Raw genomic sequence first — 26,162 nt, 5'->3', positions numbered from 1 at the left:
GTTCTGGAAACCACGGCGATGATGTAAGTTGTCGGTTGGGGGCTCTGGTGCTCTTGATTGGGGCACATCATATAGCGTGGCATCAACGGCAGCACACATTGCGTCGTATGGCGGGGAGGTGTTGATAGCAGGTGCTCTCGGCGGGTTGATAGCATCACGTCGTCCAAGTTCTTCGCGTACGATTTGCCTGATCATTGAGGCAAGATCACAGGAGGATGTTGGAGGGACGTCGACACTTGCAACGGTGGTGACGTTGGCAAGTCTACCAAATTTGGGAGTGATGCACCTAGCTTTCAGGGTCTCAAACGTGCGGCGGTGTTGTATTACGTCCGCTACAGACGCCAAGGTGTGCTTGCCGATGAGGAAATTGTAGACATCCTCAGCAACTCCTTTGAGGAGATGCCCTACCTTGTCAACTTATTTCATGCGTGGGTGAAGAGACTTGCACCATTTCAGAATCTCTTCAATGTACGTTGTGCATGTTTCACCGGGGAATTGAGCACGCTGCATCAAAGTTTGCTCATCGCGTTTTTTCTTCATCAATGGGTCCCCGAAGCAGCTCGCTATTTCTTTCTCAAACGCTTCCCAGGTCGTTATTGTTTCTTCGTGGTTTTCAAACTACACCAACGCCGTCCCTTGAAGAAACAATCCGACGTTGGACAACCGGGAGGCGGCATCCCAACAATTGTATTTACTCACACGGTTGAAGTGTTTCAGCCATTCGTCGACGTCTTCTCCGACCCTCCCAGAGAAGCTTCGTGGTACTATGTGTCTGGGCCACGTAGCACCAGACGAAGAGTGCGTGGTGTCGCCGTCAGCAATCGGATCCATAGAGAGCGGTGGTAGACCAGCCAGTCGGCGGCTTCGGCGTAGTTCTCGAGGTAACACTCCGTGATCGTTCGCCTGGGAAGACGCCACCAGCATCTCAGTGCAGATACCAGTGTACGTACTCGCCCAGGCTCAGACCATGGACGCCGAACTATAGGAACTTCTCAAGGACACGTCCTCACTACAACTTTAGAAGTTCTTCCTCCCTGGTCGGCAATCACAATCTGCTGCGACAGGTAAATAGGACAAAACAGGCCCTATGTGCCCCTGTCCCATCGCCATGGTCTTTTTAACCAGCTCCACAACCTCCGCTATTCCGGCAGACACGCCTCTACACGCTTCGTGGCTGACTGCTATGTCCTGCCTCATTGCAGCGGAATCGTCGCACGGGGTGGTGCTCCTGCATTCACTGCCAATGCGCTAAATTCACCAGGCACGTCACGTTCCCCCTCTGAGCATTATCTCAGCCTTCTGGTCAGTTCGAACACGTCCACCTCGACATCATCATAGGACCCTTTCTCCTGGCTGAATCCGGCCGCTAATCCTTCCACGCGATCGATTGGTACAATCGATGGACGACAGAATAACCCCTCGAAGGAATCACCACGGGAGACGTCACATCGACCATATTCACCTGCTGGATTGCTCGTTTCGGTGCCTCCCGCCATGTAAACACCGTCCAAGAATGACAGTTCAAACTGCATCTGCTCCGGCTCCTCGGACTGACTATCTATTTTGAACGCTTTAGGACCACCAGTTACCCACCCCCCTGCGCCTGCGGAATGATAGAGCGTTTCCACCGACAGTTAAAGACGGCCAGTATGTGCCACCCGGACTCAACCTGGCTCGAGGTACTCCCAGCTGTCAGTCTCGGTATTTGCGCCATCTTCAAGCCGCAAAAGTGTGTGTGTTTGTGTGTGTGTGTGTGTGCGTGTGTGTGTGTGTGTGTGTGTGTGTGTGTGTGTGTGTGTGTGTGCTCTCCTCTTTATATCTGTCGTTGCTAATCTTTAAAACTCTCCAATTTTTCCTTTCTAGTGTATAGCATACCGATCCTTCTAGACTGGGTGACGTCATTGCCTTTTTTTTTCACTTCTTTTCCTTGATTTACTTTCATCAATCTTGTACTTCATGTCTTTGTGTACTTAGAATACTTGAACAGTAAATTATATAAAATGAAGTGCTAGCAGACACAAACTTCTAATAAAAAGATCGTCCATAAACATTTACCGATCATCGCCACAGAAAAACATGGAAAATGCGGATTTCTTCGTGGAGATATACATTTTATCTGATTGAATCTCTTCTTTCCGCCTTCGTAATAATAACATGTTTCGCTTTCTTGCACGTAAACAGATCTCAGAGATACTGTCACTAAACAAAACAACTGAGAGGAAATGCGATATATCTATTCCGCCACAACCGATGCCAGCCCCTTGATAACGTCAATCGCTGCGCCAGCTTTCGATGAATATTACGTGCTCACAGCTGGCTATAAAAAGAAATATTTCATGAAAAAAACATTCGCGGCCATCTGGTGTGTGTCTTCCGACGCTTAATATAGGCACACTATAATATGAGCTTTCGCGTTTGAAGAAAATAAATAAAAATTGAGATGCATAATAAATAGGAAAGTTTTTCGTGCAAACGATATACTTCGTAGCTTCTCAAAATTTAGACGTACGAAGTCACCCCTCGCCGAAAATTACAAGCGCTAAGCGTATCGTTTGTATTTTTGTAGATTCATGGCGACGGAGTTTTTTTTATTATTACAAGCTTGCTCCTTATGCTCGAGCCTTGTTCATCCATCCCGCCACAGTAGCCACGCTAACTCCGGAGCAAATGACAGGGTCAGAGTTTAACGTGATGCGCACGTCTCTCTTCTTCATTTACAGAGCGTGCAGGGCAAGCGACACTATACGCTAGCAAAACGCGAATTCCGACGCGATACGCAACCGACGTGACCAGCGTCCGTTGACGCACCCATAGTTGGCCTCCTTATAAGGCATGGGGCGCTAGCGAATTCCCGTCAAACACGCTCATTTTGGTGGAGTACGTGGGGGGGGGATGTGCGACAACAAACCTTTGTTATATTAACAATAACATTAGTAATATTTGTATATTATTATCATAAATTGGCAATAATATTTATTATATGACTAAGTATAAGAGTATATTTTCGATTGGAACGTCCTGAAACCTTCACTTCCCCTGACACGAACGCCCTTGTATAATGGTGAGTTAAATGTACGGAGGTTTCACGGTTTACCAGATTTAACCTCTGGAACAAGCTCCTTGATCATCATTAATTTCGTGAATATGGCGTCATTTTAGGGGCAACGCTTCTTACTCCATAAACTAGTCCCGCTTTCTCGCAGCCGCCTCTTCTAGTTCTCGGAGGTCTCAATAGTTGGCGATTGGGGTACTCTAGTACTATAATTGTGGGCTAGATGACGCTCGCTGCGTTGGAGGTGCATTGGAAGTGCGTTCACTAACGGCACTCGCAGCTCATAGGTGATGAATCGAATACTAGATGGCGCTGCGGCACTTGCTGGGTGCTCTCGTGTGATAGGAGATTGCGTTCGCTAATGGTACGCTTCCTCTTTCACCGGTCGGAGCATTCAATGCTTCGCAACTTTAATAATTCAGGTCATCATATGCAAAACAACAAGCACATATTCGTTTAACAGCTCCAGGTGGCTGCGTTCTAAAGAGCACACGCTGAGCCATGAAATGCCATGACGCAGTCCTTCAGTGTCTTTTCGTGTATTGTATATATTATTTCTAGTTTTAGAGTAAAATATTTTTGCCTAGTTATCAGGATATCGTCTTAATTTTGCAGCAGGCTTTTTACTCCTAAAATACAGCTCCATTTTCAATATAAGTACGCGACTTAGCAATTGTATCGAAAAAAGATATTTGAGTGAGGAAAAGAACATACAACTCCCAAAACTAACAGAATGTAAATGGCAAAATAAATTAAATGTCGTCTATTCGTTGCTACGGATGAAATTAGTATGAGCAGTGTAATCGCAAAGCGATGTGGCACAGCTGAACCATAAATGTTACCCGTGTCCCAATTGAATTCAGCGAATAAGGTCTATGCGAATAGGCGATGAAAGTTTTATTGACGTGTGATGCTCGAATAAATTCAGGCTCAATGATTTTGTGTAGAATAGAGTGAAATATAATTATAAAGCACAAAATAATGCAATGTCCTATTTTATGATACTACAAAATTCTGCATTGTAATTTTACGTGGACATTCTTTCTTTAATCTTCATTGAAATACGGTCATTGTAACTGGGATTCAAGCCCGCGCCACCGAACTTAACCACTCTACCATCCAACTATGTAGATAACAAAGTCGTTTACTCTATGCGTATTGTTGAGCTACTCCACTGTAGACATGTCCGCATCAAGCAGTAAATTAATTAACTTGTCACCACTCGCAGGCATCAGTATGAGTTAGCGTGACAGACGTGTGTGTTCCGTAATGACATAATTTTTATGGCTTGCTCCAGTCAATGCGTAGATTGACAAACGCAGTATACGAAGGAGGAAGATTTGAACGATATTATGTTCGTCATTAGGAGAACGAAGTTTTAGAAAATCAGTCTCCGAATATAAACTATCGCAATGTAGCCGATCTTTGTCCTGACATAAAGATGGAACAAGCATAATTTTTAAAGTGTAGAGTAGCAAACGAGTGCTTGTTTACTGTAATGTTTGTGTGGTTTTTGTAATTTTACATCGGTTGTATCAATAAGACTGTTCATCGAAAGTATCTTGACCACTTGACCCACGATAGCAATATCAGTAGTGCAAAAATAAGACACAGCACGCCATGTGTCTTCTTTGATGCAATTAGGGCGAGAGCAAATTATATCTGTATTCATCATTGAAGCGTATGAACTATCTCTATATTACCAAAATGTTTACTGCTATCACATTGTTCATCTTGTTTTTTTATTTTGATGCACAGAATTAATAATACTACTAAGTTACATTTAAAAATACATATTCAAGTGAACTTCGTGCTGGAGACGCACAAAAGCCCCTATTGTAATGTGAATAGAGTATCATTTTTTTTCTGAATATAGGTGAAACTGGTAGGTCGTTTGATGAAAAGAAGCGATCATTGTTAACTGGTAAGCAGTGTTGTAGTGAAGTTAAGTGGACCCTCTTCTCATCGAATGAACCGGGTTTCAGCATATACGCCAAGTTCTCAATAAAACGACCACAATCATTGCGCCGGCTGCGATATCATCTATATTTCCAAGGGTATTTTTCCACACGAAAGAAACACCTAAATCGTTCTGCTAAACAAACAGAACGCAACATGACAAAGAATCGAAGAAGCTAAGCATGTCTATTGTTGTCCCATTGAATACGGTTACACAAATGACTGAAAACAACACGAAACGTTTTTTTTTTTTAAGCGAAGCTGTCCTCTGCGGAGTCTTTCATGTCCGCGGACCGTCGTAAATCGTAATCAGGTATGTGCCATAAAAGTTGGGTAAATCTGCTTAAGTATGATTGCCACTCCTCTCATCACTCTCCGCTTTCGTTGCTCCCGTAGCTCAAGACTATGACCACTACTGCTCCTGCCAGACGTCCCACTTCATGGAACTTAATTCCACTTCATTCTACTTCATTCAGCCTACTTTATTCGATTTACTTCCACCCCAACGCATTCAAACCCCATTCAATTAAACCAGCTAAAGTATTAGGCTAAGCAAAGGAACCTTCCTAAAGTGCCATCTTCGCTGTTTGATCAGGGTCCACCAAGCAATGTTGGCTCTATATTCAGAATACACGGAGATACAGCGCAGAAAAGTGAAGCTTAATGATGATACAGAAAATGGCAGTGCTTACTTCGCACTTAATTTTTTAGCTGTTGAAACAACCGATTGTGAACTGTGGGTATTACAAGTTTTCCCTTTGGTCAGCTTTATGAAATCTCGTCAACCATGAACCACTTATTCATACAGCTGCCTCAGGTTTCAAAAGCATTTTTCAGCACAACAAATGACATACTCAAGACGCGACCTCAGCACATAGTTATAAAGCCCTTCATTGATGATGGCAACCTGATATGAGTCAAATGTGCGCTTTTTTTAAAACTGCTGCAATATGACCTTGCATGTAGGACGTATGATTTCACCAGAAAAAAGTTAGGTTTAAACGAAAAGTTACGGTAAGTATCTGCTGTATGTTAATTTTTTTCACGTCTTGCCAGCCAGGTTCCGTGGTGTTGCTTGTTATTTTTTCCTTTGAATTGTTTCCCACACCAAGACTTCGCTTCTGTCGAGGGCATTTCTCTCGTATCACATCAGCAAGCGCTCAAGAGTGAGAGTCATGTACACGACAAGAAATCCCTCCAATACACATTCACGCAGCCCGTTAAATAAGAACGGACATGCAGGCAAAATGTTTCGCGTGTCGTGAAGGCCTCCAGACCATTGTGAGATAGTATTTCAAGGACGTGACTGCATAAGAAAAAATGCCAGTGTACACACGACCATCTTGCCAAGCTACAGTATGCGAAGCACAGAAGCTCGCCATCTTCCGATTTCGCCAACGGTACCCTGGGGACGCGGTGTCGGCTACTGTTTCTGTATACGTCTGCATACTCGCACGTGTGCCTGAACGAAGAAAAGTAGAAAAGCAAAAAAAAGCAATAAAAAAGCTACAAAAGGCCTCACTGACTCGGGGAGGCAGCCGCGCGATTTACTTCCTGGATCCTCTCACACAATTTCGCCTCCTTGATCCGTGTTTATTCTGATGACAGCTCCATAGGGTTTGTCGTTTACAACTGGTCGTTTATTCCTTCTTAGCTACCGTTGTTCCACGGCGTACTGTTTCCTCTGCTCCTCTGTTTTCATCGCTTCTTTCCCGCACGGCACGTCTTCGTCTTCTTGAAGCAAGCGCTCGCCTTTCTCGTTCTTCAAAGGGCCTGCCTAACGTCGTTGTCAGAAGGGTATTTGTGAGAAGCTGTATCCGAGTCCCCAGCCGCTACTGCTGTCTCGTCTTCATCGTCCCCTTTCTATCCGCGCCCCCTATGTTGTGGGAGCGTAAATGCTTCGGCCCTCATCTCTAGTTACAACGGTTCTGGAAGTCTCGTATTTTCTTCTTCCCTACCTGTTACCTGTCCTCGCTTCTTTTTTCTCTGTGCTCGTCCTCCAATGGTAGTGTTTATGGGCCTTGGAAGCTTCAGCTATTGAAGCAAAACTTCCAGCTCGGGCTTCTTTTATTGCAGACATGTAAAAGATTGTCATGCGCTTTTGTCATTTAGATCTTGCTTTGTTGTTCTTACTCATACTATGAAAACACATTGTCCTGGATGCTTACGTATCGCATAAAGTATAATATTATATTGCCATAGTAAGAAGGGGTGTTGCTACTCGAATAAGCTAATACACAACGTGACTCGTACGGTATCGCCCGCTATGCTTTGGCAGTGTGAACATATACCTAGCGTGCATTAGGAGCTGGGGTTGTGGTCCGAAGATCTTTATTTAAAGATCCGGAGAAGTGACACCCCTTAAGGTGACACCGCGGGCTGCTCCTACTTGGCGACCGTTGACCCTAACCTGAGCGCCGCCTAGCAGGCTCTCTGGACAGCCCAAAGTTGATGCTGATATTCCAAGCTCTTGAAAGCCGAGCTCGATTTATTCTCTGCGAAGTCCTTATCCGCACGTATTGAGGGGCAACACGTAAGCATCAGCTCTAAATCGCACTTTCTCCCATTTCGAGGGCCCTGCGAGCTGAAGTCACTTGGGAATAGAGAGTGCATGAGTGCACGATTCAGATAAGAATTAGTTTGTAGCAATCTAACTAAGGGTCATCGCCTGTGGTCTCATGAGCTTTTTGTGTGGGGGAGGAAATACTCTTCTTTCCAGATATAAGTGCTTTGAGACCTAACTAAACGTGAATAAAGTGTCTCAGAGTTCTTTATCCCCGCACTGTGATAAAGCTTCTCTTCCCACGCGGAGAATGAGTAGGCGCGGGAGATTGGATGAGAAAATGCCATGCATTTGAACAGTCACTTTAAAATTCAACTTAAAAGATCAACTTTAAAATTGCTTTGATAGCACCACAGTAGTTTATTCGCAGCTTTGACACCTCTAAAACACTTATCACGCCGACTTGTCAGATGAGAGGCGCACAGAACTACGCAATAAAAAGGCAGAAATGGCCATTGAATGAGTGACAAAGCATGCTGCGAGAATGCTGTTGTGAGAGCTATGCTACGCTTTTTTTTCTTTTTCATCTACTGACAGAGGCTTTTATTTCCCAAATGCTTTTATAGGCGTTGATTTGCTACTTCTCTCGAAGACGAACCCACAAAGAAGAATGCGATTCGATGAGGGGAAGCTGCATCTGGTCAGTCCTTGTGCGCCTCGCGCTCCAGAATGGCCAGGCCACAAGCTTCGCGACAACCAGAGATTGAAATTTGAGTTCGTGCTTGCGCGTCTTGGCTGTTTCCTGGAATGTCTTTTTTTGACAATCTGCTCCAGTTTTGTTGCGAAGGAGGACTCACCCGACCATATAAATTTGTGTTGGGACTGCTTATCTCCAGCTTGCCTCATTGGTTCGAATAAACCGATTGCCAATTGGTGGAAAACAGTGTTTCTCCTCGTGGTATTCGTACCTTTAAATGCTCGCAACCTCCATTTGGGCAGCGACTAGGATTTTTTGGGGGGTGAGTGGACTTGTGGTACACAACGCATCTCATATACGCGAACCAGCCATGCAAGCTGAGGGGCATGTCATCATTTTCTATGCTTTGTAATAGTTATTCAGTGCATTGTGTAAATTAAAGTTATGCTACATGAATGAACCCCCAATGAATGCTTCCCCTAATCATCGTGTTGAGTTTGCGCCAATTGCCTGTGCGGAGTTGCCTCCGTACCTCTTCGTCTTTCCGGTCTTCAGATATGTCCTGCTCTAAACAACTCCGCGGTTTTCCTACAATATTCCAAAATGACACGCGGGTGATATGCACCAATACATGAGTTTTTTACTGATAACCTCAGTGGGAAAAATGCTGGAGTCATGTATTAGACCGAAAATACCTGTATGCCAAGGTTTTGTTTAAACATCCTATAACAACACGAAGTAGACTATATACAAGCTCACGAACCCATGTTTTCAAGTTAAGCCGACTTCCTTGCGAGATGTTCCAGGCTACACAAAAAAATTCTTTCAGTGTAAGACATGAGGATGTGTTGAGCAACGGTTGTCCTTGAAGCGAACATCAAAGAGGTGAGTAGCTTTCAGTAGCACTGCATGATAGATTGTTTGCTAGATGGCATAATTCCCGTTAACAATATACACAGACCTAGGAAGAAAGAATAAGAATTGCGTCGAGACAGCTGGTGTTCTTGTTTGTCGTCGTGAGACTAGAATCTCCACTGCATAGCAACTAAGGAAACCAGACACTTCGGTGACGAATGCATATTTCATTCAAAAACTCTAGCTCCATCAAGCTCCCTTATTGAACGATTTTTCATCAGCTCAAGCCTTCTTTTTTATCTTTGGTGTACCCCCGTCTCTAATTTAGATTTCTCTTTTTTATGCTGTTGGCGCTTATAGTTTTATTAAATAAACAAATATCAAAACATGCACCATCACTCCTTACATGAAGCTGCGTTGATTAATACCCCCGCAGAACGTGAAAGCTTGCTACCGTCTTCCTACCTCGAAAAAAGTGCGTGGTGTATACGGCACCAGGAAATGTGCAGCGTTATTGTGATTTGTGGATGCCAGCTGGAGGTCGAAGAAAAAAGCGTGTACTTTCAAAATAGAGCCCTGTCAACACAGCATATGAAGAAGTGTTATGTCCTAAAATATTGAAGTATATGTAGAAATTTCTGTGATAAAGCACCCACTCCCCTACATAACTAATCAGTGATCTTGTAAGTGTTCACGAATTAAGTGGTCGTAAGTACTAAACATATTTTTAAATATGAAAAGCAGTTATTTGGTGCATGTAAGGAGCTCTACCTTCTGTCTTCTGTTCTTCTTGAACAAAAGTGTGAGTGTAAAGGATAGAAAAAAAGAAAGGCATAGCACCGGTTACACTGACACTACAATGCCCAGTTTGTTTTTCTAAGAGTACATAACCATTCACCGTTGAAAAGTCTCAATTTATAGAGTCTAAATATTAGGTTGTGGTGCTTGAAACATACGAAGGGGGCTCCCGTTAATTGAGGTGAGTTGTTAGAGTTGTTGCACACATATTGACACTGATCGAGGGTGCATTTTTTTCACATAAACATTAATATTGCAAATAGACAACGTCTTCGTGCTTGTCGGATAATCTGGGTGAGAGAGAACGCGAAGGCTTCAAACGGTTGGTGCTCAAAGAGATAAAACGCAACAGCCAGCTCCCTCGGATGAAGGAGCATGAAAGGGGAGAGAGGAGGGGGGGCTGCCTCGCGCAGACAGGAACTGGGTTCGTTCATCGAAAATATGTGGTCGCGCGTACTATTTTTACAGCAGTGCTATCTGGTTGGCTCACGACCACAAGCCGTTATTTCCTGATGCCACTGACGAGAAATAGTGACAGTGAATTGTTTTGGTTTGAGAAAACAGCGACTGCGGCTGGCTGCTGAAACGTGGGGTGGCTGAATGTTATCACTTTTCTCTAGGTCTGCTATACGTAACGTTTTTGTAGGCGTTCTTTCTGTAACCTGTTTTTGAACAATGTTGTTTTATGCTATTAAGAGACCAGAGAGACAATTTTTTGTGTTGATAATTTCAAACAGTTTTATTTCATCACATGCCGGGCTTTTCTGTATCGTCTGAAAGAGAATGATGATAGTCGTTGTCCCCGTTCTTTCGCGCAGTTGTGTTGTCGTATAGATTACTAAGGGCCAAATTTTCTTTTGAACATTTATCTAACATGAAAAGAAAGTGCCTTAAGAGGGACCTAGTGGATAGCGCATTCCATGTAACCCTTTATAGATCAATTTGTAAAAGAGCACTTGATCGAGGCATTCTAAAACAAGCAAAAAACACGTGGATGCCGCTGAACGTAAAGTCCTTCTTTTTAAAGCTACGAACAGAAAACTTGTCTGTGAAAATGTGGCTGGAAGCCGGAGGGATTCATTTAAGAAGGGTAAATATTTGAGTTCTCTTTAATAAGTCAGAAACTATTGAACAGGTGTTAGTTGATTGTAAGAAAGCCATATTCTGCAGGGACACATTGCATAAGTCTTTAAAGGGCTACTCACTAGGTTTCACAATTTTAAGCTCACAAGCGCAATGCGTGGACACGTCTGTCAAAATTTTCAACGCTACGCACCGCGGAAATAGGTGGAAATTCAAGATGAACGCTGTTCCCCCTCCCCTCGGCCTGCGCACGCCTCGAGAATGAGGGCATGACGTGGGCGTATGAATGGCCCTACGTACATGGCAATGCAGCGACGTTGGTCCTCTTCGCAGACAACTCTGCTCAGACGTTGTCAGCAGTATACCACGTGACATGGCAAAAATTATTTAACACAATATGCGTGTCTATGTATTTGTTTGCTTTAAGAGGTTATTAAAACTTGAAATAAATAATGAGACACAATAAAAAATATGCGCGTTTTTCTTTCATTATTTCCCGTGAAATGCTACGAGTTGCGGGGCTAATGTGCCAGCGTTTCGCATGCATTCGTGTCCCCGTGGTTATCGCATTGAGCAAATGACCACCGTGTAACGCTCCCACGTGTTCGCACCCTCATTTTGCTCATCTACTCTACCGCATCCAAGCCAGCGTTTCCTAACCATCCCGTATAAACAGGCAGAATATCACAAAATAATGCTGGTCAACAAAGCAACGCTGCTCTTGTGCTCGGGGGATGGACTTGTTTGGGCATGCCATGCACACGTCACCTCTTGGTCGGATGCCGGAAAGGTTGGGAAAGAGCTTTGTCTTGTGAAGGCTACGCGGAGGAGCGGCAAGGGTTTTGAGCTCGCCTCCTCTCATACTCGTTTCACGCCGCTTCAAAATACCTGTTTTCTCCGCTCGCGATGAACCGATCCGAAAAATGTTTGTGGCAAAATGTTCCTCATTCGACACCCAACAACTTCCACTGTCTGACGAAAATTCGGTAAAGGGCCCGGTGAGTGCCTTTTTAAAGATAGCTTGACCTCTCAATCCACACAAAATATGCTTCTTGCTTTTTGAAAAGTTTGCTCAGCCTTTGAATGTTTCTTTTCATTTACTTGGTCTACATTCGGTATGCTGCAGATCGCTAGCTTACAGACACTGTATAATAGACTACCATCTGTTGATGAGTGTTTAGTAGAAATTATAGTCAAAGCGCGTGATATCTACGAGACGAATAATTGTGATGAAGATGAGATATTTTTATTTGATGTAATATTGTGTATTAAACGTGTCTAATATATATTTGTTAGACTATTTTGACGTGTAGTCGAGAAGGTAATAAAAAGATCTCCACAATAGCTGAGCTGTCTCTATTATTTCGATGCCTACTACTCTTGCAGTGATGTGATTTGGCCGCTTAGTTCGCTTTTGTATGCAAAAAAAAGTGGCAGAAACAAAAGACAGTAGCAAGAGAAAGTTTAAGAATGCTGCAGCTTAGGTTTAAAATTACATGATACGATAGCGGCATTGAGTCCCGTTGGCAACACTATTACACGTAGCCACGCTTTACGTTTCAGTGGAAACCCAAGCCCTGCCGCAAGGTAAGGTTTACTTGCTACTAGTACGATGCGAGTGATTTCGGCCATTTCAAATTATTTATATAGAAAGTCTGCACCACCTACACCTAAGACGTGCTGACAACGCCATAGTTGTTTCTTTTGGAAATCCGCAAAGTACCCACTGGGTATCTGTAAGGCAACACGCGAAACTGTTCAGTCTTGCGCTTGTTTCATAAGTTAGCTGGTCATGGTAATGGCCCCGCTGCCGTGGTCGAGTGGCTAAGTTACTCGGCTGCTGACCCGCAGGTCGCGGGAAGGAATCCCGGTGGCGGCGGCTGCATTTTCGATGGAGGCGGAAATGTTGTAGGCCCGTGTGCTCAGATTTGGGTGCACGGTAAAAAACCCCTGGTGGTCGAAATTTCCGGAGCCCTCCACTACGGCGTCTCTCATAATCATATGGTGGTTTGGGACGTTAAATCCCACATATAAATCAATCAATCATGGTGATGATGTACGTCTGACCGTTTTGTAACGAGTGGTGGGCTTTTAAGCCCCTAATTTTCCTGCGCGTTTCACGTCTGGACGTCCGGTGCAATTCTACGCTTTCATCACGCAACATCACACTTAAAGACTTCGAATTACATGGCATTCGCACAGGTCGTTTTTCGAAGTAGATTTAAGCAGTGACCAGGCTTCGTGGCAGAACACTTGCTTGATGTGTAGTAGACTTGGGTTTCCTGTTTGAACCATGGCTATTCTTTGAAGTATATCCTCTGAAGTTCTTGCCGAACTGTGTGAGACTGGGATATTTGTCTTCATACGTATGCCACGACAGGATACCTCACCAGCATACTAACACCAGTCTATTTGTATACACAATTTATTACTACTGGAACGCAGGTCCCGGAGTTGATTGTGTCAGATGAATGTTCACTCTAGTCCACGAGACAGTGCACATAGCCGAAGAGTGTGCTTTATTGGGCATTTTTTTCGTGCGCGTTTTTTACCGCCTATAACTAGAAGGGTGAGGGGGTGGAGCAGCTGATTCATAGTTTTTTTTAGTGTGGTGCTTTCATCAGAAAGTTTTCCTTGAAACCATATGCTACATGTGGTCACTTCGCTCGTAACAGAAGCAGTGTTTCCTAAAGTAGTCAGCTGCTATATATGTATAACATTTGAAGTTATTGCTGTCACATTCATTGATTTACCCTTGCGATGAAAGCGTTGGCCCTTCCTCAAAAAGTGGTGAACCTCAATAAATACTTAAAATATTCCATTGTACCTAGATTACTCAAAGAGGTTCCGCAATCTCTGAAAAAATTGCAGTGCGCTTTGCATCAAATCAGGTTTTTACTATAGGTTGCAAATTCTAGCCCAGAAAATTGTTTTGATCAGCTTCCAGAGTCCGTTGCTCAAGTACTTTCAAAACAACGGCTTTTTTTTTGTTCACTTTCAAATAACGAATTTTCCTTTAAAAAGTCCATTCACATTGTTTTGCGCACATTACTGATTCCAAAATAACTGCCTCGCGCGGCTAAGAAATTACACAATATTAATTAGTGCAATAAAAATACTCAATATATTGAGCTTTTTCTTTAGTGAAACAAACGTCTTTCTTTCATTCCACACGAAGTATTCATAAATATCTTAGTCCTCAGTGAATTATCCTGCTTTTCTTTCTTGCATGACGTCATAATTGTAAATAGGCAGTGAAGGCGTCTTGAAATTTGAAAAAAAAAAATCACAGCATATCTATAAAGTAAATGGTGAGTAGGGCAAAGCGTCTGTCCGTCCGCCCACACCTCCGTCCGTTCGTTCGTTCTTCCTTCTCTCCGTCCATTCTTGTGTCCGTCTGTTCTTCCGTGCGTCCATCCGTGCATCCATCCGTTTGTGCGTCCGTCCATGCATTCGTGTGTCCATCCATCCACTCGTGCATCCATTCGTCCATCCGTGCATTTGCCTGTTTGTCCGTCCATCCTTCCACGCGTCCATCTATCCGTCCGTCCTTCTAGTGAACACTCTAAGTACCATCATCTGGCATCTTTACATCATATATTCATGATATAGATGTACCACCATGCAGTGGACATTCCAAGGACTAAATGATAGGTGGCTACCTGCTACCATGACGAAAACTACTACTTTTATTACTACAAACGTCGCGGACGCACGACTCCCGGATTAAGAAGCTTCACCCCTGTTACCACAAATGTCACTGCTATAAAACGCCGGATATGTCTTAAAGATCCTGAGAATCAAGTTCTCTGGGCTTAAAGCTTTTCAGTTTTACTAGAAGGACGTTAGAACACATATAAATGCTGGTTAATGCTAATGCAATGAGCGCACACACTTGTTTCAAAATCGTCTGTTAAGAAAAAAGTCGTTAATTGTTTAACCTACTTGGTACTCTACTATAAGAGAGCTGAAAGCTGGCCCGTAGGCCTCACACTTGATGCGGTTGTGTGGTACTTATTTATTTATTTATTTACCTATATATTTATTTATTTATTTATTTACATACTGCTGGCCTTCCATGAAGGCCTTAGGGAGGAGTGGGGCATAAATAAGTAACACAAAACAAGTTCGGAAAAAAAAGATAAAAAAAGAAATACATGAAGTAATTTATTGTGAAATATAGACATTGAAAAATATTCAAAAACAACGAAATCAAAGAAAGTTTGTGGCAGTAAGCGCTCACAAAGCCCAAACAACCCATATTACAACAAACCACATAGCATGGAGCCAAAACAAGCACTGATCCCGCACTCACATAGCAGAGATAAAAAGTTTCAGCATTCGATTGAACACGGTAAAACAAGGAAGTACATGACGTCACATTACGCCCACCAACCACCGGAGCGTCCGCGGAGCCATAATATAATCTTTATCGCATGCATAAAATAATCAATGTTATGCCCTGCTACCACATCAGAAGGTAAGGCGTTCCGTCCGACGATTGTCAGTGGAAAGAAAGAGTACAGAAAAGTGTTCGTGCTGCACTTAAGCTCGGCCACTTTTTTTATTTGATAAGACTGAGTTAAGCGGCTAATGGCGGGTGTTATGAGCTGAGATGGATGAACCCGTAACATTTTATAATAAAATAAACAAAAAAGCTTCAGCCTGTCGTGGTAGCGCCTTCTTTCAATATCCTCTTGTCCTGCTTTCTGTAGGAGGTGCGACGGGGATGTTTTCCGACTATAACTGTTGTAAATGAACCTATAGCAGATTTTCTTTGGACACCCTCCAGTTCCGTTCATTAGAGGCTGTCCAAAGATCCCAGGCCGCCACAGCATACTCCAATATAGGCCTATCAAACGTCTTGTATACTAAAATTTTATTTCTGGTGTTGAATACCCAGCGTGCACCGAAGGTATCCTAACTGTCTGTAGGCTTTCTTGTTAGTAAACACTACATGTTCATTCCCGCGCCAATTGGAGGTTATGATTACTCCTAGATTCTTATAACTGTGTACAAAACATAGAGGCTGGTTATTGATAAAATACGTGAATTCGAGTGGTTGCTTCTTGCTGGTCATGGTCATTGCTACAGTTTTTGCTATTAACTGCCATTTGCCATGTACTACACCAGTTCGCAATTGTGCTTAATGCTCTACTTAGTAGCAGCTGATCATTTGGACTAGATACTTCTTGGTATATAACGCAGTCGTCTGCGAACAGCCAAATTTTTACGCCTATGTCCTGAACGATATTTTTGATGAATAGCAGGAAAAATAAAGGACCGAGAACAGAGCCCTGAGGAACACCAGATGCCACCAGAGCTGAAGGAGAAGCCATGCCAATAATGATTACAGATTGCCGCCTTGACGAGAGGTACGCAGCAATCCAGGCCACAAGGCGATCATTTTTGAGAATTGGCTTCAATTTTAGTATGAGCTTCTAGTGGGATTCCCGATAAAAAGCTTTTTGAAGTCTAAAAATATTATATATACCTCATTATGGCTATCTAACACTAAAGAAATGTCATGCATTGTTAAGACTAGTTTAGTAACTGTAGACACCCCTCTAAAGAATTCGTGTTGACAATCATCAATAAAATTATTGTTTTCAACAAAGGCAAATATTTCTTTGAATATAATATGTTTAAACAGCTTCACTGAAGTACATCAAATTGATATGGGCCTGTATGATGAAGGGGACGAGTGGTCCGCTTATTTTGGTATGGGGACAGTTTAGCAAATCTCCAGTCGTCTGGATGTTCCACAAGAACGAGTGATTTACGATATAGTAAAGTTAAACACTTGGCGCACCATTCAGCTTATCGCACAAAGAAAGCAATTGGTATTTCTTCAATACCAGCAGATTTCTCGGTATATAAATTAAGAAGCAACGTCAAGACCCCCTCCTCACTAACAAGTATATCGTTGATAGGCGGTATTCCTTCGAGAAGTGAAACTTTTGGAACACTGGCATCGTGAGGGAAGACAGAACAGAAATATGTGCCAAGTATTTGAGCTACTTGAAGTTTGTCGTCGAGTATTGCATCACTGACTAATAGAAGAGGCACCGATTTTTTTTTTGGGTGACAAGTATCGGCAGAACTTATCAGGTAATGAAAGGAGAAAGTTCTTTAGTTTCACCCTTTGGAAATGCTCTTTTGCTTTTTTGATGCCATTTTGCTAGCGTAACACGCAGCTCGGTAATCTTTTCTGCATTAGCACTTGTTGGATGACGTTTATACCTAGCTCTCAACTTTTTAAGTTCCCGCCCCATACGAACAAGATTAATCACCCAAGTGTTAGAGCTGCGCAAATCTTTTGTTTTTTGGGTACAAACTGCGTAATACATTAAAAAACTACTTCCTTAAAGAAACGCCACATTTGTTCAACGGAGCCACCAGTTCATTCGCACAATGAGTGCTGAAATCGGGGAACGAATTACCAAGCAAATTCAGTACATCGACGTCACTAGCATGTGAAAACAATGGTATTACATTTCTTTAATTTTTTTCTTTAAAGAAAGCTGCATTTTCTAAAGTTAACGATACAATCTGATAATCATATCTGCCATTGAAAATATCTATTCGTGAATGTCTCCTTAATAGCTCATTGAACACAGGAAAAAGTTCCGAAATGGACTCTGCTCTTTGCTGAGTGCGTGTGGGTAATTTAACTAATTGGCCTAAATTGTGCAAGCTGTCAAGGTCAACGAATAGTTGAGACGCGTCAGTAAGAGCTTCTGGGAAATCATCTCACCAGTTAATTGCTGGTAAGTTCATTGATTGATTGATATGTGGGGTTTAACACCCCAAAAACACCATATGATTATGAGAGATGCCGTAGTGGAGGGCTCCGGAAATTTCGACCACCTGGGGTTGTTTAACGTGCACCCAAATCTGAGCACACGGGCCTACAACATTTTCTCCTCCATCTGAAATGCAGCCGCCGCAGCCGGGATTCCATCCTGCGACCTGCGGGTCAGCAGCTGAGTACCTTAGCCACTAGACCACTGCGGCGGATCAATTGCTGGTAAGTTGAATAATTATTTATCAAGTTAGAGTACTTGGCCCTTTACTATGCGAGAGCATACAGCCGTCCCGTAGGCCTCATGCTTGATGAGGCTCTGTCTACTGCACGGAGAACCAGAAGTGCCAGGATTGCAAATGCCAAGAATATTTGCTCAAGGATCGCTTACGAAAACCGAATATGCTTGTTTACGAACAGATGTTGCATGACACCGATCATTCACTGCTTTGTGCAACAAAAAATACTGTTCAAAGTATTTCAATTTTGAATTGCACATAATTTAATGTGTCAATGCGGATAACTTGAACGTAAACAAGACCTAGTATTAACAATACTTTGTGTTTATTTTGCAAAAAAAGAGCGTTAATAGCTTTATTAAGACTGTTTGATGCAGGACGGGCTTGTTATAAGGTACACCAGTTTTCATATCGATCTGTTCAGAACTTAGGCGCTCTATGGTGTTCCTTCTTGAGGGTCAAGCACAGATTCTTGTTGGAATCTACCAAAGAGTGAAAAGAAAATAAATGCGTTCGAATGACATTTATAAGGACGCAGGCAGTTACAGTGTGCTGACCCGCAGGTCGCGGGTTCAAATCCCGGCTGCGGCGGCTGCATTTCCGATGGAGGCGGAAATGTCGAGGCCCGTGTGCTCAGATTTGGGTGCACGTTAAAGAACCCCAGGTGGTCAAAATTTCCGGAGCCCTCCCCTACGGCGTCTCTCATAATCATATGGTGGTTTTGGGACGTTAAACCCCACAAATCAATCAATCAGTTACAGTGGCGTAAATTTTTATGCATCTTTTGATGCTGCTGCAGTTTTTACAAGCCAGAACGAAAAATCGTTTGCTACTAATAGTGCAATGGACGCGAAATATCTAACAGAGCAACCCTGGAAAGCCCTCTCACATCGCCCCTCTTATTTTTCCATCACTTTGGAAATAGCATGGCGACGTTGGGCACCTATCACAGACAGCGTACATTAGATTATGGTTCTGCCACACTAATATAACCCGCATAGTACTGATATGACGAAATGTGTGATTTCAGTTTAGATAAATAAAAGCTACTGTGTCCTAACAATATAACAATAATATGCGAGTACTATGTTCTAAATCAACGATAGGGTTATGAGAGACGCTGAAGTGGAGGGTCGAGAAATTTCGAACATCTGGTGTTCTTCAACGTGCACTAACATCGCACAGCTTACTGGCCTCTACCATCTCGCATCTTGCATCTTGTATCTTGCATCTTGCATCGGCTTGTGACCGCTGCTGCCGGAATGAAACCCGCGTCTTCTGAGTCAGCAGCCGAGCACCCTTCTCAATGATACACCGAGGCAGACAAGAGAATTAATACATTGTATTCGCTTGTTGAAGTAACACATTTATTTGTAGCACTCCTAAGTTAAAGCACCAACCCTATATTTCGAATTCTGTACACACAGGAGTGGAAAGTAACACTTTAACAAGCAGAGGCCGACCACAAATGCCAGAAAAGCATGACCTCAGAAGAAAACTTAAAATGCATGATGTAGGGACCACTGCTTCCAGCTTTGAAGCAGAGACTATCGTGCAAACATGTTAACATCATTAAAGAGGTGTGTAAAAGAAAATGGCGACGAATTTGAAATACGGTGACTATACGAAACGCAAATGTGTGCGTCTTTTTCTGCGCTTGACCTAGTGATCGATCACTGCTTCGTGACTCCAACAGGCCTTTTTTGTGGGGCTTATTCGTATGACCCGCAGTCGAGAAAAGTACTTATCTTGATACAGGTCTGAAGCACTATTTTCAGACAGATGGAGCTTCATTTTGTATGCAACCATCGGAGTGATAGGAAGTAGCGTAAAAAACCAAATTTTCGTTAAATTTTAACCCTCTGTTTCCGCTGGCATCTTGGTGCCATAGCGTGTACGCATTTCATCTGTGTGGGAATGCTGTTGTAACAGCAGAAAGATACGCTAGACATTTAGTTCGTGGAGGCATGTAACGCCAATGTAACGCATTGAACCACTATCATGAAAGCGCTTCAATCGCTTGAAAGAACTGAGAACGAAATTCATAACCTTGCCAGCGAGAACGGGACGCAGGGAAAAGTCAGCCTCGGAGGTAGCTTTTGTTTTTTAGTGTGCGCAAATTCTTGAAGCCTAAATGAAGTCGGAAACACATGATGCTTCTCGTGGTCTAGTCACACATATAGGCGATGCTGATGTTTTAAAGAAAGTCATCTTGCGCTTTTCGAATTGAACAAATTGATGCCACATTCGGTGAAGTACGTGCCAAAAAAGCAGGTTTTGATCACGTGTATTCAGCTGCGTATAAGTATCACATGAATTTGCTTTTTAAGTACTGACTTAATTCGCTGAAACAGCTTATTCTTGGTGCTGTACAATGCACTTTGGTTAATGTTCTCCGCAACAAAGGCACAATGCAGCTAAAGTTCGTTTCGTTTTTTTTGTCTACGCGCCGAAGTAGATAGTGTGCTGTGGTGCCAATAACACGTTTAAGGGGTTCAGCTCTTCAGAGCCGAGCCTTGTTGCCCGTCATGCTCCATAAAACTGGAACAGAAACTGAAGATCTGCACTAAGAAAAACGAAGAGATCTCTGTATTTCAGGTGTTGGTCAATCAAATATGTGACGGTATAATTCATAAACCACTGTATCATTCGTCTGACCATCCATCTATCCGTCTGTCCGTCCATCCGTCCAATCATCCGTCCATTTGACCATGCTTCCGTGCACGTGTCCGTCCATCCATCCACGCGTCTATCCATATGTCCATCTTTTATACTAGTCAGGGACTTTGACGTAGACAAAGACCTTAGGACGAAGCTTCGTGCTCTCAGCATCATTTGCTTCGTGGAGAAGTGTGAATTTTTTCCAAATCACTGTTCTTTGAATGCATATCGAGTGACGAAAACCAAAGACGTGCGTCTTGCCTGCTAGCATATACTTACATGCAATCAGGTGGTGCAAACTTAGCTGTAAACAAAGTTCATATACTACTTACAATGTTTTATTAAACCAAGGCAATAACCACAACTGTTTTATGTTCAGACACACGAAATGGTAATAAAAAATCATTACGCACTTGAAAGCACATCTCAGTGTCATCATAAATGAGGTCGGATAAATTTTTGTGAGCTAGAGGGATGGGGTGAGAGGTTAAAAGTGAAGCGAAACATTTCATAAAAACTTCTAGAAGGCATCTACCCTTCCGTGTGTATTTACGCACTTTATTTGCACAATATTAGCAATAAGGAGGAGCGTTTTGCCACTTTCTCCAGGATAAGTGCCTTATGCAATTAGTCACCATGGCTTGGCATACCTGCAGGTTTTGTGAATAGAAAGTTGCGTTACATTCAGGCTCATGTCATTTACTTACTGACAAACACTCGCTGAGGGGGCGTAATTTATGCCCATTCATTTAGCACAGAAAACAATACTGCGCTATGTGCTCATAACAATGCATGTCATAAACGTATGCATTTATCTTTTTTTAAGTTAATTTCCCCACAAGAAAAAAATTTAGAAAATAGCCGTCGCAGTGGGGCATGAGTAATGACCGCCAGATAGATGAGAGTTAATTTAATACGTATTGGTTAGTTTCTCCACAAGAAAAAAAATGTTGGAAAATAGCCGACGCAGTGGGGCATGAGTAATAATAACAAGATTGATGAGATTTAATGTAATATGTATTGGCGCTTGCAACTTTCTTCAATCTTGGTGCACCCGTCAATTTCACTATTTTTTATTCATTTTGTTGTAATGTGCTTCCCGTAAGCTCATATAATAACTATGATTTATTAGACGCGCTGCAATTTTCAATAACTTCCAGCCGTGATTTTCATTAGACATTGCGAAAACTGTAAACACACAACACCCCCCCTCCCCCCCCCCCCAAAATAAAACAAGATACAAAGAGCTAGCTAGCGCTCCACGTGTCATCGTCTTTTTCTCGCCTTACAGATGTCCCAATGTCACTGTATCTACAAAGTCGGATCGCGACTCTGTTTCAATAAAGAGCTTGGAAAAGCCTGTAACCGCATCTTTGTAAGGTTATTGTTTCTTTTATACTGCACTAATACGATGATGATAAATCTTATACGTTACAAGAAATGTTTTTCTAAGATTGTTATATATGGCTTGATAGCCTTTTTTCTATTGCTTAAGATAATGTTTATGTCATGCTTTTTTATATTTAATACTCGCGCTATTTATAATGACCCTAAATGCGAAAAACTGCATAGTGACAGTACATTTTCCTTATCACGCATATTAGAAGTGTCATATTCATCAGTTTGATGTCTATATCTAGGAAAACATAGAATGTATTCTATGCCATTCGCACTTCATGTGAGCAGTTGGTTATACATTATTTGATGCCATTCAGCGCATTTTCTTGAGTATACACGGAGTTGTGGATAATAGTGTAACAACTTGTGCAAACTATAATAACTGTCAACACTTGACACGACAAGAACTTTATATAATAATCCTGAGGAAAATGAAGGATGCCATAGGGCTCATCTTAATGTCGGTGACTCCACTCAGGACGCAACCGGGAACCGGTGCCTTTGGCGATGGCCCCAGCCCTCTAGACAGCTTTTAGTTAATGATAGATGTCCGAGTTGTGAACAGCTTCGTAGCTGAAGTTTTTTTTTTTTTTCCGTGGCTCGGCAGTATTGTCATAAGTTCATACAGCTTTCCTCGAATGGTTTCGTTGTTACATTTAGCTTCCACTGTAGACTAGTATATAAAGATGGCGTTAATCAGTTGAACCACTATTCCGGCAGCACGTAATTATACAATTATTCTGTTATCTTCGAAAAATATTGTGGTGTCTACAACACCAGGCCAATTTTTATAAATGTCAATCGCGTACACTAACAGGACTTCAGCAGTGGTTGGGCCTGGTGCTAAAGCGAGTGAGCAAATAATGTGTGTGCAAGTAGGAATTGCGCATTTTTTGAGACTGGGTTGAAAAACCGTGTCTCTGAAAAAACTTGAAGCAGCGCACAGCCGGGCCATTGAAGTTACAGATGTCAGACGAGTGGGCGCAGTTTACTTACACTCAGAACAATCCGACTACGCCAAAGCTTGGCATTGCGGGACTTCCGGTTTGGCTGCTCTGTGCTGCCTTTAAATAAGTAACCCGCCTTGTCTTCTCAGATGCGGATTTACTGACTAGCGCTACTCGGTGTATTCGATTAGTTTAGTAAATCTCCGCTTTCTTGAAACACAGCGATCCAAGATTTAGCTCATCCGAGGGTGATTCTAATGATGTCATGTTCTTGAACAATACTATTCACTGTTTTCATGTATATAATAAGTGCAGAGGAAGTGTTGCGTCGACACTCTCTTAACACATCAGGAGAGTAAATAATGCACATGAACATAATGGAGGGAGGGCTAACTAGCTTTGACGAGGACTACACTGTTGCCCACAACAGTGAAGTGTATTGTGAATACTAAGATAGGCCTGACAATGGCCGAAACAGCCACATCATTACGCTCACTGAAAACGTTTTTCTTCACTTTTGCAGCATGGACCGAAAGCTTGTCTTGATGTTCTTAATATAATATATTCCTGGTGATCACAAAGGATGCTCATGACTGTGCATTAATATTTAAGCTGCACGAATGCTGATCTGAAAGTCGAGGGTTTAATCACTGCCGTGTTGGTCGTATTTCCATTGAGGTTAAACGGTAGAGGCCTGTGCGTTGTGCGATGTGAGCGCACATTAAAAAAAAATTGCAGATCCCACGTACCTGAGAATCGACGTTATGCGAAGCATGCGGAAGGAAGGTGACCGTGTTACAATTTGTTTATCGATCCACACGTCATGAAAAATGCTAAATATATGTACGAATGTCGCACGCACAAACACATTTTGAAGAGTTGCAGATGTTTATATAAACAGCTGTTTGCACTTGCGCAAAGATGCCAACTGGAACATGCGTAGTAGCAACAGCAGAAGGTGATACGAAGTGCTCACACTCGCGAATATTCTGGCCCTGGACACCACTATACATACATATATCAAGTTCAGCGCATGACACCTAACCACAATTGACGTTACCCCGATGTGACGGCTGTGTACAAAGGAGTACATTTGCAATTGCAATGTTTATAAAATTCGGTTGGCAGCACTGAAGCACTATTGCCGTTTCACGAAGATTAGCGGCAATTTGAAAAGTAGTTCCGAGACTTGGCGCAGCTCTGTGGTAGAATGCTTCATTGCCACGAAGAATGCTGTGGTTCAATTCCAGCTGGAACCTTGAGATTAATCCTATGTCTTCGTTGGGTGGACGCTACCGATGTCGATACTGCCTAATGGTTACGCGTTAAAATTGCCCTTGTGCGTCCTCGTCGTTCCTGTGTAGATACGAAATGTGAATCAGCTGGGGCACATACCCGCATACCCGTGGCACATACCCGCCCGTGGGTATGTGACCCTGTCTGGCGGAAAGTGTCTGACGACGTACGCGACGGGGTTGTACTCATTTGATGTTTTGACCAGCGCGTCATATTCGTCAAATCACCTTACCCTGCTATGTTAATTTTTGTTCACGCCAAGTTAAGGGGGTGACCACGAGAGCACGCAAACGTAAGCGGCTAGATACGTAGATAGATAGATAAAGACGCTCAAAGTCGCCGAAGTTCACTCAAAAATGCTTCGCATTTAAAAAAGCAGGTGGTTTGATATCTGCATCCATCTACCAAGGCGTGCTCAATAACAAAATTTTATTTTTACACACCCATACGGGAGGAGGAAGACGAAGTGATAGTTTGTAGAACACATCTCGCTCGTCTCTGTGCGTTTCTGTACTTTTCGCTGCAGTTGTGGGGTGCGTTGCCGCTTACGTTGTGGTAATGGATGTACAACATCACGAGGCGACGTCCGACTTCGGTTTAACCATGGCCACTACCTCGATGAAGCGAGGAAACACATGCAGTGAGAGCGATGACACTGAGCTGTACTCCGCATCTTGCGACGAGTCCTCAGATGACAGCTGTAAACCTGTCCTGCGCCGCAAGGCCAAGCTACGGATCGTCAATCCATTGTCGGTGGAAAATACGGCCACCTTAAAAACGGCGCCCCAGCGATGACCCCATTTCATCCTGTGCGTGCCAAAGAACGCTACCAAAAGTCGGCGTGTTCTGAACAGGCCAGTGCTTTCGCTCTATTTTGAGAACACTGTGCCGAAGGAGATCGAAGACGTATGGCTAAATACAAGAAGAAACATCCTGGTTGTCGATGTGCTGCACCCGAGTGCGCTGAGCACGCTGAAACAAGTAACACAACTGCCCCGCCATGGTGGTCTAGTGGCTAAGGTACTCGGCTGCTGACCTGCAGGTCGCGGGATCAAATCCCGGCTGTGGTGGCTGCATTTCCGATGGAGGCGGAAATGTTGTAGGCCCGTGTACTCAGATTTGGGTGCACGTTAAAGAACCCCAGGTGGTCAAAATTTCCGGAGCCCTCCACTACGGCGTCTCTCATAATCAAATAGTGGTTTTGGGACGTTAAACCCCACAAATCAATCAATCAATCAACAAGTAACACAACTGTGAAACATTGCAGTTAGGTCCATCATACAAGCAGATGGTGCGACCGCATCAGGAGTCATTTACAATATTAACACGGAAATCCTTAACGCGGACCTTCGAATACTTATGAAATCAGCGAGTCAAGACAACGTCATTGTCAGCGTTGGACTCCTTGGTAACACACGCTGTGTGAGAGTAACATTCAAAGGTTACTGTCTTCCCGCATACGTGAAGGTTGGCCACTTTCGTCAACAAGCTCGACCGTTCATTTTTAAACCTCTGCAATGCTTCAACTGTCAAAAGATCGGCCATGTAAAGGGTGTTTGCAGGTGCTCCGCAGCGTGCCCCTGGTGCGCCGAACCACACGCGAAAAACAACTGTGGCGCAACCACACTGAAGTGTCCTAACTTTTAGAGTGCTCACAAGGCTTCTTTCAAAGAATGTTCACACATAAAGAGAGAATTTTCTATTCTGAAGCAAATGGTACGAGACAGCCCAACCCACAAAGAAACTGCTGATAAAATCCCGCGAAGCCGACATAGTTGTCGAAGGTCTTCACGTCTGACAGCGCCAACTTCAGGCAGTAAGTTGACGCATCAGGAAATATCGCCGGCTGCAGTTTGCAGCATGGCAAAC

Source organism: Rhipicephalus microplus, chromosome 2, assembly GCF_043290135.1.
Source record: "Rhipicephalus microplus isolate Deutch F79 chromosome 2, USDA_Rmic, whole genome shotgun sequence".
NCBI lineage: Eukaryota > Metazoa > Arthropoda > Arachnida > Ixodida > Ixodidae > Rhipicephalus > Rhipicephalus microplus.
Note: the sequence above shows the minus strand (reverse complement) of the source record.